The following is a 20,338-nucleotide window of genomic DNA, read 5'->3' as shown; positions in this document are numbered from 1 at the left end:
CTAATAAGAGAGTGTTCTTGTCTGTATGAAAAGATCCACATCAATATCATAGTTTTTCGAATGTGTTCTGGGACTCTGGCATACTTTTTATTTTGGTATAAAATTAGCAAAAATGTTAATGTATAGAGCATGGACTTTATCTCTCCTATCAAACAGTGCTATTGTGTGAAATTCTATTTGTCTTGTTACTGTCGAATGTGTGCATGGTATACATTAGTTATACAGATATAGGTTTGTAAAATGTTGGATTCACTTTAAAATGTCTCCAATTTTTTTAGTGTAACATAATAAGAATATTGATTTTATACTGTAATAATTCTTTTAATATTTTACACTAATTACTATGCAATGTATATGTATGTCTATATACTAATACACTTACAATATTTAAAAGAAAATTATACAGTGCAATATAAATCCTTTATTAATGATGTCACAATTTTTAACATTTACTACTTCAAACTGTATATTAAATATCGATATTTTTGTATATTTTTAGATGATGTAAGTGTAAATTATATGTTTTTTCCGATACTTTTGTACTCACCATTAGGAGTATAGGAGCACAATATTGTGGTCAACAATATTATTCACCACGATCTTTTGTCAGTTATCCTGTGTCACAATGTAAGTGTCCCTGTATGTCACAGTTATTGCTCAGAATGAATGCATGTTGATGTACAGCAGCCAATTTAGCTCTTTTTTATATTTTACTAAACATACATGGCTAATTTCTATATATAACCGCTATAATAAAAAGGATTAGCAAAGCCAATACTTTGTCACCCGCATATTAAAGACAAAACCTATTAGCTATCAATACATAAGTTGACATTTCTCCACTTTTATTAGTTTTGACACATATTCATTTAGCGACAAATTATAAAGTTCCCTCCGGCTATACCATATATATCCTCGTTCCCCTTCAAACTAGTGAACAGACTGGATTTGATGGCCTCCAAATGCTGTTATGAAGTTTATTCCAGATAATCTTGTAAATGTTGTTACCCTTTGAATTTAGTTAAAACAGCTTCATTTGCTATGCTCTAATCAAACTGGTCAGCCTTTTCAATATCTAATTTTTGTACGTACCAATCAACTATGATCGCCGCTTGGCTCAAAAGATAATCAGTTTCATTGTGATTGGAGTTCATTGTGTTGTCAGCGGTTAGATTGCACATCAGTTCTAGCCTGCAGAATGGAATCTCGACTGTGACAATAGTGTCTTAAAGTAATGAATCTTGGATAATCATTTGCTTAACTTGAGTCTTTATTTATTTATTTGAGGTTTTATAGAGAATGTCCCAGACCCTGACAATTGCTATGGCTCTAAACTGTAAACTTTGTGTAACAAATCCTAAAGAGAATAACTGAAACATAGGCAGCACTGACATAACTCCTACAAATCACACTAAACAAGCCACAGTCAACATTAGGCTGTTGAATATTCTAGCATGATTGGCAACACAGATTATTTTATATTACATGGGCCCAGCAAGACATGAGTAGCTCAAATGTAGAGTAAACAAGAAAGAAAAAAGGGGAAATAAAGTCAACAACAGAATATGGAAGCCTTTGAGCATGCCAGTACCTGGCCAATGGCACGAAGAAAGCGGGGCGGGCCCAGCAAATCATGACATTGCACAGAAGTTCACAGATATATAGGGAGTGAAATAATAAGTCTGCAGAGCAACTTGTGGAGTAAAACGTATTTCACGATGTATTTGGAAGCGGAGAATTTGTTTCTGCTTTGAACCCTGTGTTGAAGAACTGAATACCAGCTGTTACATTTGGATTCCAATTTGCAGCTCTCCAGACTGAACCATGAAAATGTGATCTTCTGATATGTGAAGCAGTGGTGCAGAAGGCATACAGGAGAGTGAGGACACCACAGCTTGCCACAGCATTCGTTCCACTACAAATGCGGCTAGTCTTGCACCCGCACTATAGAGATGGGCATGTGCTTAGCTTCAAATAATTGGATAAAAATGTAGAGATTAACAAACAGCCATCCAAATGCAAACAGCAAAGGCACAGAAGAACTAAAGCGTTGGGTTTGATGAGACTGCAGTTGTGTTCAGAAGGGTTCAGTACACAGTACCTTGAAATTCAAAATAAATCACTTTCACTAACAACTTCCTTAATAGTGGGTTCATGATTAAGTGGAACAGATATGATTGGTTGTTGTCACCCACTATTGCACTAAACCTGGTGCTACACACAGTGTAGTGGTATACTCATTTTTGGGTAGAGGGCAATTTGAAGCTGGCCAATGATGTTTCCCATCAGCTGGCCCACATGTGTGAGCAGAGGGGATTAGGAAAGAGTGAGAGATGTGTACATTGTTTGATACTCCAGATACTTACCTGTAACCCTACTCTAAACTACAAGAGGAAGAGATAGCTGCCCTTGCTGACTCATCCTTCTTTCAGACACTTCATGAGCTCAGGAGTAGACTGCTTCCTTCACCCCTCCAGCTGCCCGCAGCTTCTGTTGCTAGTCTCAAAAGATCGCCCAGGGCAAGTCAGATTCATAAGTGGTTCTCGACATTACCTTGTTAGTTACACTGAAAACAGAAACTTAATTGTCGGGAAGCCTGAATTATTTCTAGAATATTTCTAAAAGTCTAGAGTCACACAGTTTTGAAAAGTATGCTGAAGGTCAGCAATGTCACTTTTAATTATATCAGTATAACATCTCGCAGGAGAGCAAGTCTGCAGGGGGGCAGGGCCGGACTGAGACAAAATAGGTCCAGGCAACAAAACCAAAGTGGCCCTCATTAACGAATCATGCATGCATTTTTGTTTGCTGCAGGTAACCTCAGGGTAATCAACAGTACAAATTGGCCCACCTGGCTATAAGACAGGCCTGCAAACTGCTAAAAATACTGGCTGACACACTGACCTATCGGACCAGCCCATAAGCCACTGCCTGATTGCCCTGTAGGACAGTCCAACCTTGCAAAGGGGTCATTTTGCTAACATAAAATAATAAAAGCTTTGTAATATTCAGACATTGGCTTCCATAGCTGTTTGACCTGCCATAAACCCTGCGATTCGATTGGCCGCAGTGGCTCACCTTGATTTCCTTTTGACCACTAATCCTTGCATCCACCTTGTCTTAGGGCCTGATTTAAATATCAGCGTACAGCTTACTTCGTCACAATGGTAATGGATATCCTGTCCACCAAATTCTAAACCCCATAGGATATTATAGGCTTCATTTATTAGGTTTTGCCGTAGGGCAGCACTGCAGGCCTTCCTGCTGAGCTGCCCTACTGCAAAAGAAAAGGGCAGGAATGCACCTTATCTATCAGATACGGTGCATTTCTGTCCTTTTCCCCTGCGCTGGCGCATAATGGGCTGCAGTGCGCCAATGCAGGCACCTTTGCACCATGGTGCAAGGGTGCCTGCCTTGCAGGGATGAATATTTTTGTGCAGGAAGGTAAACCTTCCTGCACAAAAACAATCACAAGGCTTTTTCCTCTTTCTATGTGTGTTAAAGAATGCACCACACTTAGAAAGAGGAAAAATGAGGAGAAATAAAGATATTTCTACTTGTTGTCCCTCCCTTATGTCTCCCCTGGGGAAGCGTACGTTTTTGGCGCTGCCTTAGAATTTCTCGCAAATCTGGGGCAGTGTCAAAAAGCCATGGATGTTGCTGGGAATGCCCCCTGCAACACCCCTTAACCGCAGAAGACTGTGTCAAAGGGAACAATATTTACGAGGCAGCGTTAAGCCCAAAAAAGTGGCTGAGTGCTGCCTTGTAAATATGGAGCACACTCCAGCGCCATGGAACGTCAGAAAAAGTGACGTTCCTGCGGTGCAATAGGCCTCATAAATGAGGCCCTAAGGGATTTAGATTTCAGCGGACGGAATATCCTTCCCAGTCGTGCCACAGTAACCCTTTGATAACTAATTCAGGCCCTAAGTGTCCATTATAAACATGCACACTAACCAATCCTCCCCATGGTCTAACTGCCTTTTCCAACATCATATTGGTGCCTGAAGTTAAGCTCGCACTTCACAAATACTCATAATAAATAATAAACAAATTGAAATGAAAACAGTTATCTTACACGAGACTTTATCATGTTTTCACAACCGTGCTGTTTAATAAAAAATTAAATATCCTGTTTCTTATTTATATCCACAACCACAATTATGTTAAGTAGCACATTTTCAACTACGTACATGAAAGCTAAAGAAAATGAATTCTGCACGCATTAATAATACATGTAAATATTTCTTTTAAACTCTGCATGATTTTTAGGTTTCTTAATTGCTTGACATTTAAACCGCTGCTTTGCTTTGGAAGTTGGTGACCCGACACGCCTTATCTTCTTTTCTCTGTCTCTGCGTTTGATGCTTTCGAGTCTCAGACATTTCCTCGTCTTTACGTATTTGTTAATAACATCTTGAGTCGGTATCTCCTGGGAAATCCGCATGGGTCCGTTTATGGTAAAAAGGCAGTTTTTGCATTTGTCTTTTATGTTTTCTCGGCGTGGAGCCTGCGCGAGATCAGAGGCTTCCGCTGCAAAGCGGTAGTTAAAAGTGCAGGATGCATATGGAACAGCTGCCCTAATGCCGGCTAATGCCGATGACGTTTTCATTAATACTAAATGAGCTCCTCGTTTAATGAAATGTTGCCAAAGGATTTAGTAAGTGTATGACCATAATTTAAATGCTTAAATTAATTTTTTGGGACACGGCCCTGAGGCTTTGATTCAAAAATGTCTGCACTGCATATGTTAATATGGATTGTGAGCGCACTGGAATACAGAGATGTGCACTTCCTTGCAGTGGAGGGTGAAGTGTTGCAGCTGCCTGTAGCCAGACTTGTGAGTGCAACACATTTATAATGACATGGATATGTGTTTGGTAAGGCAAGCTTCAGCGCATATAAACGAGGGTGGGGTGTGGCAATCAGTACATTGAAAAACTGTTTGAAATATTAAGTGCGGAAATGTAATGCAAGCTGATTATGACACAAATGGTTGTTGGAAACCTTTACTTCTAAGTGGATCATTTCACATCCTGGCATTAGGTTCTTCAACATAGCAACACTTCCGGATTCTTTCTCTCCTGGGTCAAAGTTGAGTTCTTCTCTGACGGTTCAAGCCTTCAACCAGCGGCGGCTCCTCTGTTGCCCCACTTAAATTACCCCAGAGATGAAAAATAAAATGGTAAGTCATTACCATTTGATTTTTCCTCCCCCCTCTCGAACAGAGCGACAGGGTGAAGTAGTCCTGCTGAGTGACATCAGCAGGGAGGCCTGTCAATGTACTGTTTAAAGTGTGCATGTCTTTTTGGCAGGCCATCTTGTAACGACCACCCACACATGCGCACTTTAAACAGCTTTAACCCAGCTGTATTTAGGCAGCTGGGTTAGAGCAAGCGCAGGCATCCAGAGTGCTCTAGAGCGCCGAGTGAGGCCACTCCCTCCAATCAGGGTGCTGCTCTCATGCTGCATGAGAGCAGCACCAGGATTGGTCAAGGGAGTTTCCTGCTGGCCGGGCTTCAGTCCGGGAAATAAGAAGTTGGGTGCACAGGGCGTCATGTTCGTCTTCAGGTAAGTTTTTAAAAAATATTAATTTTTGCATGTGCGTGCCTGCCCCCATCCCCGTAGATGCCAGCCGCCACTAACTTCAACGTTTAGCCACTGGTTGTGAGCAGTGTCTCGCTCTGCCTAAGACCTCTGACTTTGCTCGTCACAGCCCCATTGTATCCCAATAAGATTCATTTTATTTACTGATTTGGTGGTTTCCATTTATTCAGTCTGGACTGACCTGTAACTCTGCCAATCCTGAATGGAGGCTTGCTGCCGTCTGTCAGCCACCCCAGTCCCTTGCCTGTACTGTAATAGCTCTCCCTCAAAGAGATCCTGTCCTCTTCAATTCTGCTATGATGTTAAATATCCATATTATTATTAATGTCAGATTGGAAGACACTATTGACTAGGAAGGCGCCTGAGCCTTTTGCACAATTAGGTTGTTCCAAATAAAAACAATATCCTTGTGTTTATTGTATTACCACATGCTTAGATTTAATCTCCTGATAACTCAACTGTAGATTTAGTCTAAGCCCACTGCCCTGCGAGATTTGGAAAAATATTTCATCAAATTAAATTAGAATTATACAGCTCAGACCCTGCTTCTGCCATAACATCCTTAATGTTATATACAAGTTGGTCCTACCTATTGAGGTAAGTTAATTGCATCCCAAGTGAATTGCGCCTGTGTTCGGCACCGGACCCCTAAACAGCCTACTTCTGACAATACCGATCAGTAAATTCCACTCCATTCCCAGGAATCAAAAATATTTTATGGTTTTCTATTAAAGATATTTCCATTTTTAATTGTTTACCTGTGAGCAGCTTCTCACAATCAGTGGCAAACGCCTTTATTGCTCTCTCGTAAAGAAAAGGGAACAAACAGAAGATCAAATGGCATTTGATTTTATTATTTTAGACAAAGACCCTATATAGGTCTATGTCACAAAAGCGAAATACTAAGAAACAGGAAAATGTTTTTCAGCAGTTGTAAGCAACAGGCTTCATCTAACATGAGCAGCCGTACAGCTTTTACCTATTGAAGTTCTATTTTCATGCCCAGATAAGCCAACGGCTGCTTCTTTCTGTAAGATTTGTTTCATATGTATACCAAGAAGTGATGCCCACCCCTCTCTCTGTTATATTGTGTTAATTGGATTTACATGGCTCCCCAGTGCTATGGTCTTGAATGCTGCCAAGCATGCTTCTGAGCAGTACCTCTAGATACTCAATTTATTAAACTTTAGAAAGTGATTTTCGGCGAGTTAACCAGTCTTAAAAGAATCAATTTGGTGGAAAACCCCTTCAGAGGCAATATTGAGTGTCCTTAATGTACAGCCAGCTTGCTTATTCTCAAGGCTCAAAAGTAGCAAAAGCAAAGGCTTCAGCAAAGAGAGTAGCTTTGAAAGGGGAGTTGCAATTTAAGGTAGGTAGCCAACTATCACTTTTAAGGAGTCAACTTGGTAAGCACCTTCTTATCCTTCTTTGAGGATGTGGATTTAGACCATCCCTTTTGACAATTTCTAAAGAATGATTTTGTTGGATCATTGAACCCACTGGACTTGGAGTGATATGCATTGCTTTCCAAGGAACCCAAGGCCCATGATCTGCTCTTGCTACTGGCTATACATTTCAACACTAGTTAATCTCATAGTTTTGCCAGCTTGTAATTAAGACCTCATATAAATCCCAGGAACGTAGAGTGCCCCTTTGGTGGGATCGCACAAAAAGATGGCCAATTTCCCAATCCTCAGGTTTACAAAGGGTTATCTACACATGCCTTTTTTTGTCCCTCAGTGTCAGGGAAGTAAGGGATGCAACTGCTGGTTCCTTCCTACAAAGAATTATAGAGAGAAGTTGCTCCAGATCATCACCACTGGTTGATCTTCCCAGTATGTCCTGATAGTAAGGCCACTCACCATTATACATATTTCTTATTCATGCTTTGTTCTATATATTTTTACAAAGTGGCTAGAACAACCAATTCTCTGTACAATATTCCCCATCTTTCTGTCACGTGGCAAGAATAAAATGTTTCTCTGCCTTTGGTGATCCTGACATTTATATATTTATTTGTCTTTCTAAAGCACTTTCATCACAGCTGGTCTTAAGTGTATAATGAATGTCTGCTGGTGGAAAGGAGTTAAAAATATAGTGTGACCTGAAACTCTCTATGAGATATGTGTTAATTAACTTTTAGTGTAGGGAGAGCTGTGAGTGTAGCCACTAGCCTACAATGTTACACTCTAGCTCAGGTTGTGTGGCCTATATTCTTGAGAGCCATGCAAATAAAAGCTTGTTTGGGTGGCGGTAAAATAAGCTTGTCTATTTTTAACATTCAGTCAAAATTCCGATGTGTCTTTATGAATGAGTTCCAAAGAATGAACAATTTAAATATAGACTGAATATTGAGTGCCTGAATGTAAGAATGTGGGTTATTAGTAGGTGCAGGTATGTACCTACAGCTAGTAATAATGCCACAATCACTAATACGGTCCAGTGGTAACTTTTACATAGCCCCTACTGCACTAATTAAATATTTCAACACACCCTTCATCATAAGTATTACTTTGTCATGTTGATTCTCCCATCTAAGCACTGCAACAAAGAGAAGACCAATATGTTTTGTAGATGTGAAACACTTCACCTTCAATACACATCCCACTATAGCAGAAACCCTTTTAATCCCTACAAGTCAGGAAATCAGTACATCTAGTTTTTGTATAGTTAACTGTCATGCTATGGTGCCAGCATATATAGATGATAGATATAATCTCCACTTCAATCAAACAATGGCTATGCTGGGACAGTCCTGTGTCATCTCCATTTTATTATGTGGTACAGGGAATACTGCTAGTAATGGGAGGTAATTCTTACCTCAACAGACTTGACTTTGTAAATGCAACAAACAGAGATTAGTTAACTAAGGGACAAATTTGAATCCTTGTTGTACTCTCTCACTTGCAGGAAATTTAGGTATAAATCTCCTATTATTTTGAAATCTCATAGTAACCCATGAAGGCAAACTAGAAACATTAAGTACTTCTAAATTTAATTTGGGGCAAGGATCCATAGTTTGTGAATATGTTCTCATACTCATGCTAGAAGGAGCTCTGATTACCTTTGGCAAAATCCAATAGCTATTGGGGAGTCTAGATTCTCATAAACCATGTATTAACAATTGATCCCTTTTTCCTGTTCTTAAATGTTTTACCTGGCCCTTTTTGCAGGGCCTTCCCCAGATTCTTGCATTCTGTAGCTGATGCCATATGTTTTGGCATGAGAACTCTATGGGGTCTTTCGCTGCTAACAAGTGCTTGTGCTCGCTCTCTAATACTGTAGCCTGTAGTGCAGTTTTAAACTGCTGTTTCCATCTAGCAAAATAAACCTTTTACCAGGTCCAAACCTTATTGTTTAATACACATAAGTCACCCCTAAGGTAGGCCCTAAAGACCCATAAGGCTAGGTGCATTTTATTTAAAAAGTTGGGCATGGCTTCTTAAGTTTTGCATGTTCCGGCATTGAAAATCCCCTAAAGCCGTAGTTCACAATTTCAAGACCTATCTATCCCATTGACTAACACAGAGTTACCTTTTTACATTTATTAAGTGAAAACATTTGATTGTGAGCATATAGGGATTTGGTGTTTACACTCAAATGAATTGTGATTTTAAATCCTCTTTAATGGTGAAGTTGGATTTGAAGTCACAATTCTGAAAACAACACTTAAATTAATTTGACATTTTCTTCTCCTAACCATTTGTGCCTTCTGCCAGTATTAGGGGCACACGACAGTAAATTGCTCTGCTATTGGGCTTTGTGTATTTCTCACAGACAGTGACACAAAACGGGACAAGGTAGTGGCAGGTGGGCCATCCTGACAGAATGACTTGGTATATTGTTGTTTTCTGCCCCACTCACACTTCAAAGGGTTTGCCTCCAACACACAAAAATAACCTGACCCTAGCCTTTTATCACCCCAGACTTCTTGGGGCCTTGATAGGTGAAGGGAAGAACTTTTCAGAACCAGAAATGGGTGTAAGACAGGGTGTTTCCCCATACACAAAGGCTGGTACCAGGTATAAATATTGGACCCTCAGAACAACTTTTTATTGTGCGTCTGGACCGGTTACAGCCTTGCCCCCAAATTTATATATTTGTTTTACTGTTGCTATTGTGGTTTAAATTAACTGAACAATAAACGTATTTCATTGATACAGCTTTGCCCCCAAAAGGGCTTCCCTGCTGCTACCAGAAAACTGTCCTGCTGCACGAGGACTGACATGCTGTCTGAGAAGGAAGACTGAACCTGCTCCCTTCATCCCAGGCTAACCTGAGTGACTTCAAGGGTCAGTTGACTGACCTCCTGTCTGGGCTACAGGGACACAACATGCTCCAGGGGCCTCTCTGAATTGCCCAGCTGACCTGCTACACTTGACCTGGAAAGGGGCCTGTCAGAGCTCTTCTGGCCTCTTCTAGAGTGGGTTCCTAATCCCCAAGAGGTGACTCCTCATGTCCTGAACCCTTGGCTGGAATCAGCTGACCTCCTCCTGTGAAGAATGGTAAAATCATTAAGTTTTGGGCTCTTCATGACCACGGTCGTGCCCCTTCATGTGGAGACTCTATCACCAGCGTCCACCAGCAATGCAAAGCTTTGGGGAACCACATGGTTTTTGTTACAATGATCACCAGTGATGCCCGGCAATGAGAGCTCTGCATTACAGCAACAACAGACTGCAGTCACTGCCAAAGCGAAACTCCAGCATCGATCATCTGTGACACATGAGAGCCTCTTCACACTACAGCGATGACCATCCACAATGCTCTCCCTGCTGCTCTCAGCCTCCTCCACTATGAACGGAACACTTTCCTCCAGATTCTGAGAAGGTAACATTTTCAGCACGACCAACCTCATCCCTGTATCCAACCCACACTCCATCATGGTTAGCTTGAACTTGTGACTTTCTCCCCAATCTAGCACGACCAGATGACCATGAGTGCTATTAGGTGCTATATTCAGTTAAATATTCAAAATTGCATATCTCTGGTGCCACTGAATAGATTGTTGTTGTTCTGGTATCATATTATTTATTAAAGTTTACTTTATCTTCCTAAATTGGTTTGGGTTCTTTTTGTATTGTGTTTTCACAAGATTACTGTTTGTGTGGTGCTTAAATACACCTTGCCTACAAGCCTTACTACTTTGTGCCAAACTACCAGTAGGCTAAGCATAGTATAATTTAGTGACTTTTGTGGTTCACCCTGGCGAGGACTTTCGTTTTTGCTGCCTGGGGCTTCCACCCCTTTCAATCAATGACTCAATTTCTTATAGAAATTCCATAACAAAAACTGTGTAGCCCAGAGAAGAAAAACAAACAAACAAACAGGCCTAAACTAAGCCACTGTGACAATACAGTATATTGTACAAATATATCAATATTTATAATAGCCCATGGATAGTTTCTCTGGCCACATACAATTTGCAACTCAATATGTGAATGTTAATAGTATTGTAAAACTATATTTGAATGTCAAACATTTTTAATTTATGAAGTCTTGTACTAATATGTTTGAATTTTATTTTTGTAACTTAATGCAGAATTGTAACCATATGGCTGAGGTCTTAATTGTATTCTGAAATGCGACAGTATGCATGTATATAGGAGGTGTGTTCCAATAATCTTCAAATAAGAATTTTGATTTTGTACAGAATTGTGTACCCCTCTGTTCTACTCATTATGCAGACGACCATGGAGGCAGTCGTCCACAGATTCAATATTTTATGATGACAGGACCATGCAGCGGGTAACACTGCATGGAAATAACCAGCAGGAGCTGTGTTTTTATCCACATTATACCATCATTAGACTCTGGTCCACGTTATAAGCCCTGCTGAGAACGCATTCTAGCTCGATTCCCAGTAAGTCATCTCGTTAATAATTTGGCATACGGCTCTGATGGCAGCAAACACATCTGGCGAATGGCGGGTCTCTTCCCAGTGGTCCGGTTCACAGTGTTACTGTTTGGAATCAGCACACACTTTTAAATAAGTCCCTTTGCAGCCTGCCTCTTGAAGAATCAGCAAATGTCTCCACACTGTTGAAACTTAAAAAAAAGATTTCGAGCCTATTTGTTTCAAATGTTCACGTTTCAGAATAGGTGAACTCAAGTTACTGAGCTTCCACTGATGTTCTGGCATGTATGAGGGTGCTCACACATCAACCAAAGGTGCTTCGGCGACTTGTAAGAGGTTCGAAGCGCTATAGAAATGCAATTGTAATTCAAGTGAACGATGCAAATTCTTCAATTGCATCCTTAGAGCAGATATTACAGAAAGTGACTATAGAACACTGAAGGTATTTCGTTGCAGTTATTGCTGTGAGTGAAGGTGAACAGAACCAACATTGCTGAGAGCAGGCAGGGTTGGTACCCGAGGGTCATGGGAGAATACTGTCTCAATTTACAGTTTGAAATCAGATCAATAAGCTTAAGGATTAGAAGAAAAATGGAAGCTATGACTAAAATGCAAATGCATTCAAAGTGCCCTCTCAACTGCAGAAACTCGTGTGATTATAGGTCCTGGTGTTATAAAGATTTAACCAGGCACTATGGGGCATATTATCAAGGACGGTGTTAAAATTATCGCCGGTTTAGCGGCAGAAAACTGCAGCTAAAGCGGCGATGATGGGCTTGATAATATATCCTTGAGAATTCCCAGAGAAGCCCATGTTCTGGTGTGAACATGGGCTTCTATTGGAATTCTCTGCGGCATATTATCAAGCCCATCATCGCCGCTTTAGCGGCAGTTTTCTGCTTCTAAACCGGCGATAATTTTAACACCGTCCTTGATAATATGCCCCAGAGTTTCTCAACCGGAGGAAACATGGATTTTGTATTTCAGATCGACAGTTGCTAATATAGATTTCCACAAATAGTTTATAGTTTCTCGCTGACGTATGTGCACTTCAATGGACAATAAAATGTTAAGGTTAACATGAACCTGACAAATCCCATTTTCTTATGCCTGGATTACAGAGTAAGGCTTGCGTTCATGGATGTAACACAGTACAGATACACTATGTATGCATTTGCATTTCGAACGTAAATGAATTGCTAAACAGTTTGGGCTCTGAAACACATATTTCTGAAGTTACAGTGCTGTCTCACAATCCTAAAATCTTTCATGATTTCTATTCTATGGATCCTTCCAGAAGAGGTACCAAGGGGCATATCAGCAACAACCGGTGATAATTATCGCTAAGCGCACTTAGCGCTAGGATAATTATCGCCGGCTAGCGTGGATTTTTATCGCTGAGATAGCGTGCTATTAGCAACGCTTATCTCAAAAGCGATAAAGATCCTAGCGCTAACTGCCTAACGTGAGATTATCGCTGGAAACCCAGCGATAATCTCACGAAATGTGGCGTTAGCTTGTTAATAGGGCCCCATAAAATTTAGCCATGATATCCACCTTACATAGGATCTCATAGCTAACTCAGTCCTGAAGCAGGTGTAAGGAAAGTAGTGATAACAGGGGTTATCGCTACTTTTCTTGCCGCTATGCTTCATAGCATGGGGCTTGATGATAGGAGAAATGTTGCTCAGCGACATTTCTCCTGTCATGTCAGGTCAGGAATGCCCACTTTGCATCTCATTAGAGATGCAAAGCTGGGCGTTAGGATTTCGTGCGCTAAAGCAAGGTTTCTCGCATTAGCGTGGCCTTGCTAATTAGGCGATAAAATTATCGCCGCTTTTTGGCCGAAAACGGCCGCAAAAGCAGCGATAATTTTGTATCGCCGGCTTGTTGATATACCCCTAAGTCCCTCTTCAATATATCTGCTTCAGAGAGAGATACTATTTTACACTTTGAGCTGTTCAAGACACCTGGGACAGTGTCAGTTCATTCATGTCTCTTTTTAGCCCACTCAATTCGGGGCACATACGAGCCTTTCACATTGCTCAAACAAAATACATTGCGTAACTACAACATATGATGCAAACGTCAGAGTGACACTAAACCTGATGTAAAAATATGGCGGAATAGCACATAAATTGCTCATTTAAGTCCAGTTTCTGCCACCATTTTGGGCTGATTGGTGTTTTAAATAGCTGAGGACCAGGAATAGGTTGTTTGTTGTGAGAAGAATAAATGAATGGGCTTCTTTGTGCTGGACATAAAGCAGTCATAGTTGACATGTCTAAAATAAACCACAGAACACCTCGTTAACATACACTAGTCAACATAATAGAACAATTAAAGTATAACAGGACAAATCACAACAAAATAATTGAAATATATTACAGCACAAACACAATACAACACAGCAACACAACTTTGCCACAATTCATCAGAAAAAAATCAACACAAAAAAGAACAGAACAGAAAGCAGCAGCCCAAAACATGCACAAACATTGTGACACATTCCTCCCTTCAGAATTCAGAAACATGACCTTCATAATTCAGTGAGAAAAAGGGCTTATATCTAGCCCTGCTTTAACTTATCAGCAAGGACATGAAATCTCACGGCTCAAAAAGGTTTTATGATCCAGCCTAAAATTAAATATGTCTAGGAGGGGCCTTGAATCTAGCAATTATGTTTACCACGTTATAATGTGGTGTTTCTTTTTTACATTTTGCTTTTTTAAACCTCATATCGCATTCAATTATCTATTTCAAAACACAATTGAGGCAGTTTAGAAAACATTTAAAATATGATACAAATCCGCAAAAGTCTTAGCTGGTTTAGCTTCCTCTTCAAAACAAATTTTCAGAAGGAAGGAATATTCAATTGACCAATACATTCTGGGAAATTGACCACAAATGTTATTTGTGTAATTCTTTTTTTAAATTATGTTAACAGAGATACCATTATGATGCAAGGGGAGCTGAAGTGGATACCCACTTTTTGTTTCCTTACCCACAACATAAGATATAAAAAGTAAGCATATTTCCTTTTCTAGGATTTTGTGAATTATGCCCATTACTGAAAAAAATCCAAAATGGAGCTTACCCCTATATCTTGTCTTAATATTGAGGGCGAACGTTTAGCTCATGTCATAACAGTAAGAGCTCAAATTGGGGCAATTACTAAACATATGTTAGTCATCAGCATTTGGTTAGTCGCTCATAAGACATGGAATCTCAAACCTTTGCCCAAATTCTTGCACCCTTTCAATGTCCGAAAAATCCTGTGAAGAGGAAAGAAATAATTTCTCCTGGCTGCAGAAGAGGTGATAGTGGAGTGCATCATATTTATAGCTACCTGACATAAATCTTTGGTCACAAGTATTAGCAAGTATTTGAGCCATAGCTGCTGTGCCAGAAGTATTGTCTTGTCTGCTGCGTGTCAAGGTGCCAGATGCATCAACAAACCATTTTGCGATTTCCTAATTTCAAATCCTTGCGATTCGCAATTAGAAAATCGCCAAATGGAATGCATGAAAGTGTGTTTAACCTACCTCGGTGAATCACAAAATAGGGTTTGCTGCATCAGAATAGCATTTTTTGCCTTCGCAAACGGCTGAATGCTTGATGCATCAGGCCCATAGTCTTGTATACCATCTTGCAACCTCACTATGTTTTGGCAATATCTATTTCAGGTCCTCTTCCGTAGTCAGAGGGATTGTGCCCTCTATCAGACTCTTTGCTGATATCCCAAATAGGAGTTGCAATTACTTAAACCTTGATAAAGTTCCTCCAGTAATGCCATGACGAACCCTATGACTTACATGTATCTAGATTTATTAAATAACTCAGGTATCAATCTAAAATAACTGGAGTGGGATACTCTGTGAATTTCTCAGGCTTTCCAGGGCACTAGTTGTGTCCAAATTTGACACTAATCTTGAGTAGTAGGATCTTCCTAGAGCCCTTCTAATGTTAAACCAACATATGGCAGCTGAGCCACTTAACATTGCCCTGAGAAGAAAGACACATATATCTTCTATTGTGTAGTCTATCAAAAACCAACATTTATTCAAATAGAAGGCCAAGCAATAACATTGAACATGAAAGGGACCCCTTTTCCTAGGGGAGCTCCTCCCCTTTTTCGGAGAGAGACGTATTCCCCAATCACACCAAATAACGTTACTTAGTTTACACTGCAAACTATTTTTCCATCATAGCTTAAATACTTTTTTCAAAAGATTGACTCACCCATTGAACATCAAGGGAGGGAGTTGCCAAGAACTGAAAAACCTTTCATCTTGCTTTGTAAACGTTTACCCATTCCTAAAGCTAAACTTATTTAAACCATGTGTCACAAGTTCATAAATAACTTCTACTAGATTAAACTTGCTCTGAAGGTGTGCTACCTTTACTTGGCAAGTGTTACATCAGGAGTTTTACACCACAGGCAGTAATCTGGGATTCTTTACATCGAAGAAACGTTTTGCTAGTCTTACATTGGAAGATATTAGTTCACAGGTAACTAATTAAAATATGTAAATAAAATATTAAAATTAACTTTACCTTTAAACACCCACACACACACATATGTGCACAATTATATGTGTTATATGTGTGTGTATATATACATCATAATACACTAGAAATAAATTATAATGCAGCAGTGCAGCTGCAATGGGGCGCAGGATGCTTAATGAAATACCCTTATTTTCAAAACATGGTGCTGTTTCCTCTTGTCAACGTAACTGAATCAAGCAAGATTCATATTTGTTTTTAACACAGAATAGAGATTCCTTGGTACATGTCTTTTCACACTATATAAGTATTACACTGGTTTTTATGACTGAACTAGTTAACATGATATGGGAGACAGGAAAACATTGCTAATGTATACCATTTCAAATCACAGTAATATTTTAACTGCCCAAGTCTTTGCCCTGTATGATATTTCCTTCACCATAATCTTCTGGAGTGATAAGAGCAAGCTTTTGTTTATTGTTTAAAAGTAGTTCACATTGTTTTATTGAAAAAGAATAACATTTCCTCAAATGTTAATCCTGACCTTGACCGGTCCCAGCCCAGGTGGGAATTACTATAAACAAAGAGGAGTGGACAGATCACTAAATAAACAATGCAGAAATCTTTAATCCCCTATTTTTCTAGGATATCCGTTTAAATGGGCAATTGAAATCTTAGCAAGACTGCCTAATCAAGGCCTGCCAGAAGGTTTTAGGTGGGTCCTGTAAAAGACTTAATGTGGGCTCCATTCTGGTTTTCATTCACCAGGCACCTCATTATATCAGAAATATCTTTTTCTGCTGAAAAGTTTATCTTTATCAGCCAGCTCCAGCATTTAGTGGACCCCAGTGGCATTAATGCCATGCTCCACCATAATCATGAACAGTCCAAGTCTGCTTCTTTATTGAATGATTCAATCTTGTATCAGGCGTACGGAACAATGAGCCCCAACTGCACACTGCATCACCTCAGCGGCCTTGTCACATTGTCATAATCAGTAGAATTGTAGGTTCCCATGTAGAAACTAGAGAGCTATTGAGCCATCCTTTTCCATGTACTGATCCTTGAATCCTCTCTGAAATTCATTCGCATAATTACAAGACTTCATGGATATATTTTTATACTTGAAAATACATTATAGTAATTAAAAATCCAAGAGGGTTTTCGCGGTTAATATTGTACGACAAAAAGGTTGCTGATATGGCTATATTAGAGGAGTTTATTAAAGCATTAAAGAATGAGCAAATTAATTAAGGTATTATTAATTAGAGCAGCTGTGGGGATGTAGACTATTTTCCTTTAGAAAACAGCGGATATGATAATTCTGGTGGAATTATAAGGTTTCAGTGGGGCAGAAACAACTAGCATCCGACTATTCCCAAGTCATCAGAAATGTAACCGGCAGCTGAAGAGAAAAAGATGAGAGACAGAAAAGGATGTATCGTACTAAGGGAAATAGGTAGGACAAAAGAGAAATGGAGAACATTCTGTGCCAAAGTAGGTTTTGACCCAGAGGCATGCAAACATTGTGTATGTACACACATAGCAAACGACAATTAAGACAAACTTTGCCTACAGAAAATTGACAGATTATACAAGTCAGCTATCAAAAAAGTTAAGAGAAGATACTATTCAGACAGAATTCCAAATTCTAAATGTGCAAATAAAGAATTCTATAAAATACTCAATGAATTTTGTAAACCAAATTGCCTAGATGGCGCTTATCCTGGTGCTCAAGATTTCACAGACAAACTGGCAAATCATCACACAGCCAAAGCAGACAGTTTGGTCTCATACTTTAAACAAAGACAAAGCACCAGCACTGACACTTTTACAAAACAATTCAAGAATACTCAAACCAGCCTCTCCGTTCCTTCCAACACATTTCACACAATGAATTTATGAACCTGGTCAAAGCAAGCAGGCCTGCTGGCAGCCCTCCTGACCTGTGTCCACCACAAACCTTCAAGACAATTCTTCTAACAACCTCTTCTGCCACTCCAGTAAGAAGAATCATCAACAACTCCTTAACTACCGGAATATTTCCTGATAAACTCAAAAAGTGATTTTTATATTATAAAGTTTTTTAAATATTTTATACGATTTTTAACAATGGGATGCGTATTTATAACTGTAGTTGCTATGCACGTTACACGTTATATTTTATGATGAAATCAAGTTCCTTTCTCTTTTTCTTTTGTTTTTCTCCTTTTAAAAAAGTGTTATATATCTTAATGATGTCTTTTATGATTGAAAATCGAAATAAAGACTTGAAATTGAAAAAATTGATTTATATGCCCATTACTGAAGAAAACAAACTTGGACCCGCTAAACCCTGACATCTACAGACTGATTACAAGTGGAACTTTCCTGGACAAACTGATAGAAAGAGCAGCATTCGCGCAGATATCACAATTCACTGACGATAATGCCATACTTTCAGACTTCCAAATGGGATTCTGTCCAGTTAGAGGCACAGAATCTGCCTTCCTTGCCATCTGGGATGACCTGAAGAACACAGTTGAACACAATGGGGTTGCTGCTCTACTTCTCTTGGACCTCTCAGTTGCCTTTGACATGGTTGACCATGGCAATCTCATACAAAGACTCTGCCATAGAGGGGACTGCTCTACAGTCAATCACATCCTACCTTCGCAAAAGAACTATTGTCATCCATACCCCACCTTTTTCATCCAAGCCGTACTCCGCAGAATCAGGAGTCCCTCAAGGTTCTATCGTCTCGCTCATGCTTTTCAACATATATATCAAAGAATTACTGGCACTGATCAATCAATTTCACCTTACGTGCTATAACTATGCAGATGACACGCAAATGCTCCTTCAACTGAAATGCCCCAAAGACAATAGAAACATGCCACTTTTCAGTTGTCTCTGAGCCGGATGACGGGGAGCCACCTCAAATTGAATGCTTCCAAAATGAAAAAGCTCACATGTGGTGATTGGAAACATTATGACCCGTTCGCCACATGGCCTGTTGATCTGGAAACACTGCCTAAAGGTTCGAAGGAAGTAAGAGACCTCGGAATGACCATGGACTCCAAGATATTGATGAATGCCCAAGTGGACAAGCTAGCAAGATCAAGCTTTGTCATTATAAAAAAATCTGCAATGAATCTTCCCGCATTTGGGATTTCCACACAAGGTCCGGGCTACCATCTCCCTTGTTCTGCCCAAACTTGATTACGCCAATGGCCTCTACCACAGATCACCTTTAACATCCATGAAAACCTACTCAGCTGCCAGACTACTCTTACATATAAAACCGGAAGTCCACATCTCCCCTGCTTCACCCACAAAGTGATACATGGAATGGGACCGCTCTTGATCAGGAATAAAATCACCAAACACATTCAACAAAGGAACCTCTGCTCTAGAGTGGCACTTCGCCTCAAAATCTCAAAATACAAGAAAGAAAACATGGGTGTTCAAGCAGCCAAACAATGGAACTATGTACCCCCAACATAAGATCCACAGATCACCACCGGATCTTCAGAAAACTACTCAAGAATTGGCTCTTCCCCACATAACCACCATACACAAGCAGGAATGTACAGCATGTCCCTCTGTATATGGGGATTTGTTTGTAATAGGGATATGTACCCTTATATATGTGTGTTGCTTTGTGTGGACATGTAGAAAAATTATATTATATTTAAAAAAATATATAGATATTCATTAGTTCCGCAAAACAAATGTGCATATTGCTGGTGGTTGCATTATTCTATGTTTTTGACATGTATATGGGTGACTGCATAGATAAGTGGGTCTTTTACCGTGGCTATTTGCTGCAATTGCTTCACTATTGAATTACAAAATTGCTTCTGGTTCTTCATATCCAATGCAGTACCCTGTTTAACACCCTGTTTCTCAGTGTGTCCTCTGCCTCAGCTCTCTGCCTCATATCAAGCTTCTTTCTGATACTCTTATCAGTGCACTAGCCTATTTCTTGCTCTATACCTCTTTAAATATATCCAGTACCTCCGCTCTCTCATTCATCTCAAACCCCATACTGCTTCTGTGATCCCCAAGGTGGCCCTTTCTGGATGCTTCCCTACTCTACCCCTCCATAACCCTTTTGCTCATCCCCGGCCTCTTCCTACTGCTATGAGCTTCGAAAACGAAAAAAATGAACACAAATAAAAAGGTCTAAATCCTTCCCTCTTCTATCCCTCCACTATCCTTTACAATCCAAATAACAGACTAACATGTCTACCACTCAAATTAATTTCATATTTCACTATACTAATTCACCACTAATCCTTTATGGGTTCAAGAGTAGCATGCTACTTGCCGAAAAAACGCTTCAACACCTCATCAGGAGTGGCAAGCGCTTAATAAATG

General features: G+C 39.8%; 1 protein-coding gene across 3 annotated transcripts in view; it reads left to right on the top strand.

The window, feature by feature from the left end:
• The window catches only part of CADM2 (cell adhesion molecule 2), a 1,670,972-nt gene that overhangs the window by 1,256,987 nt on the left and 393,647 nt on the right, over window positions 1-20,338 (top strand). The window lies entirely within an intron of this gene.

Source organism: Triturus cristatus, chromosome 8, assembly GCF_964204655.1.
Source record: "Triturus cristatus chromosome 8, aTriCri1.1, whole genome shotgun sequence".
Lineage (NCBI taxonomy): Eukaryota > Metazoa > Chordata > Amphibia > Caudata > Salamandridae > Triturus > Triturus cristatus.
This window is presented reverse-complemented; position numbering and strand designations above follow the sequence as displayed.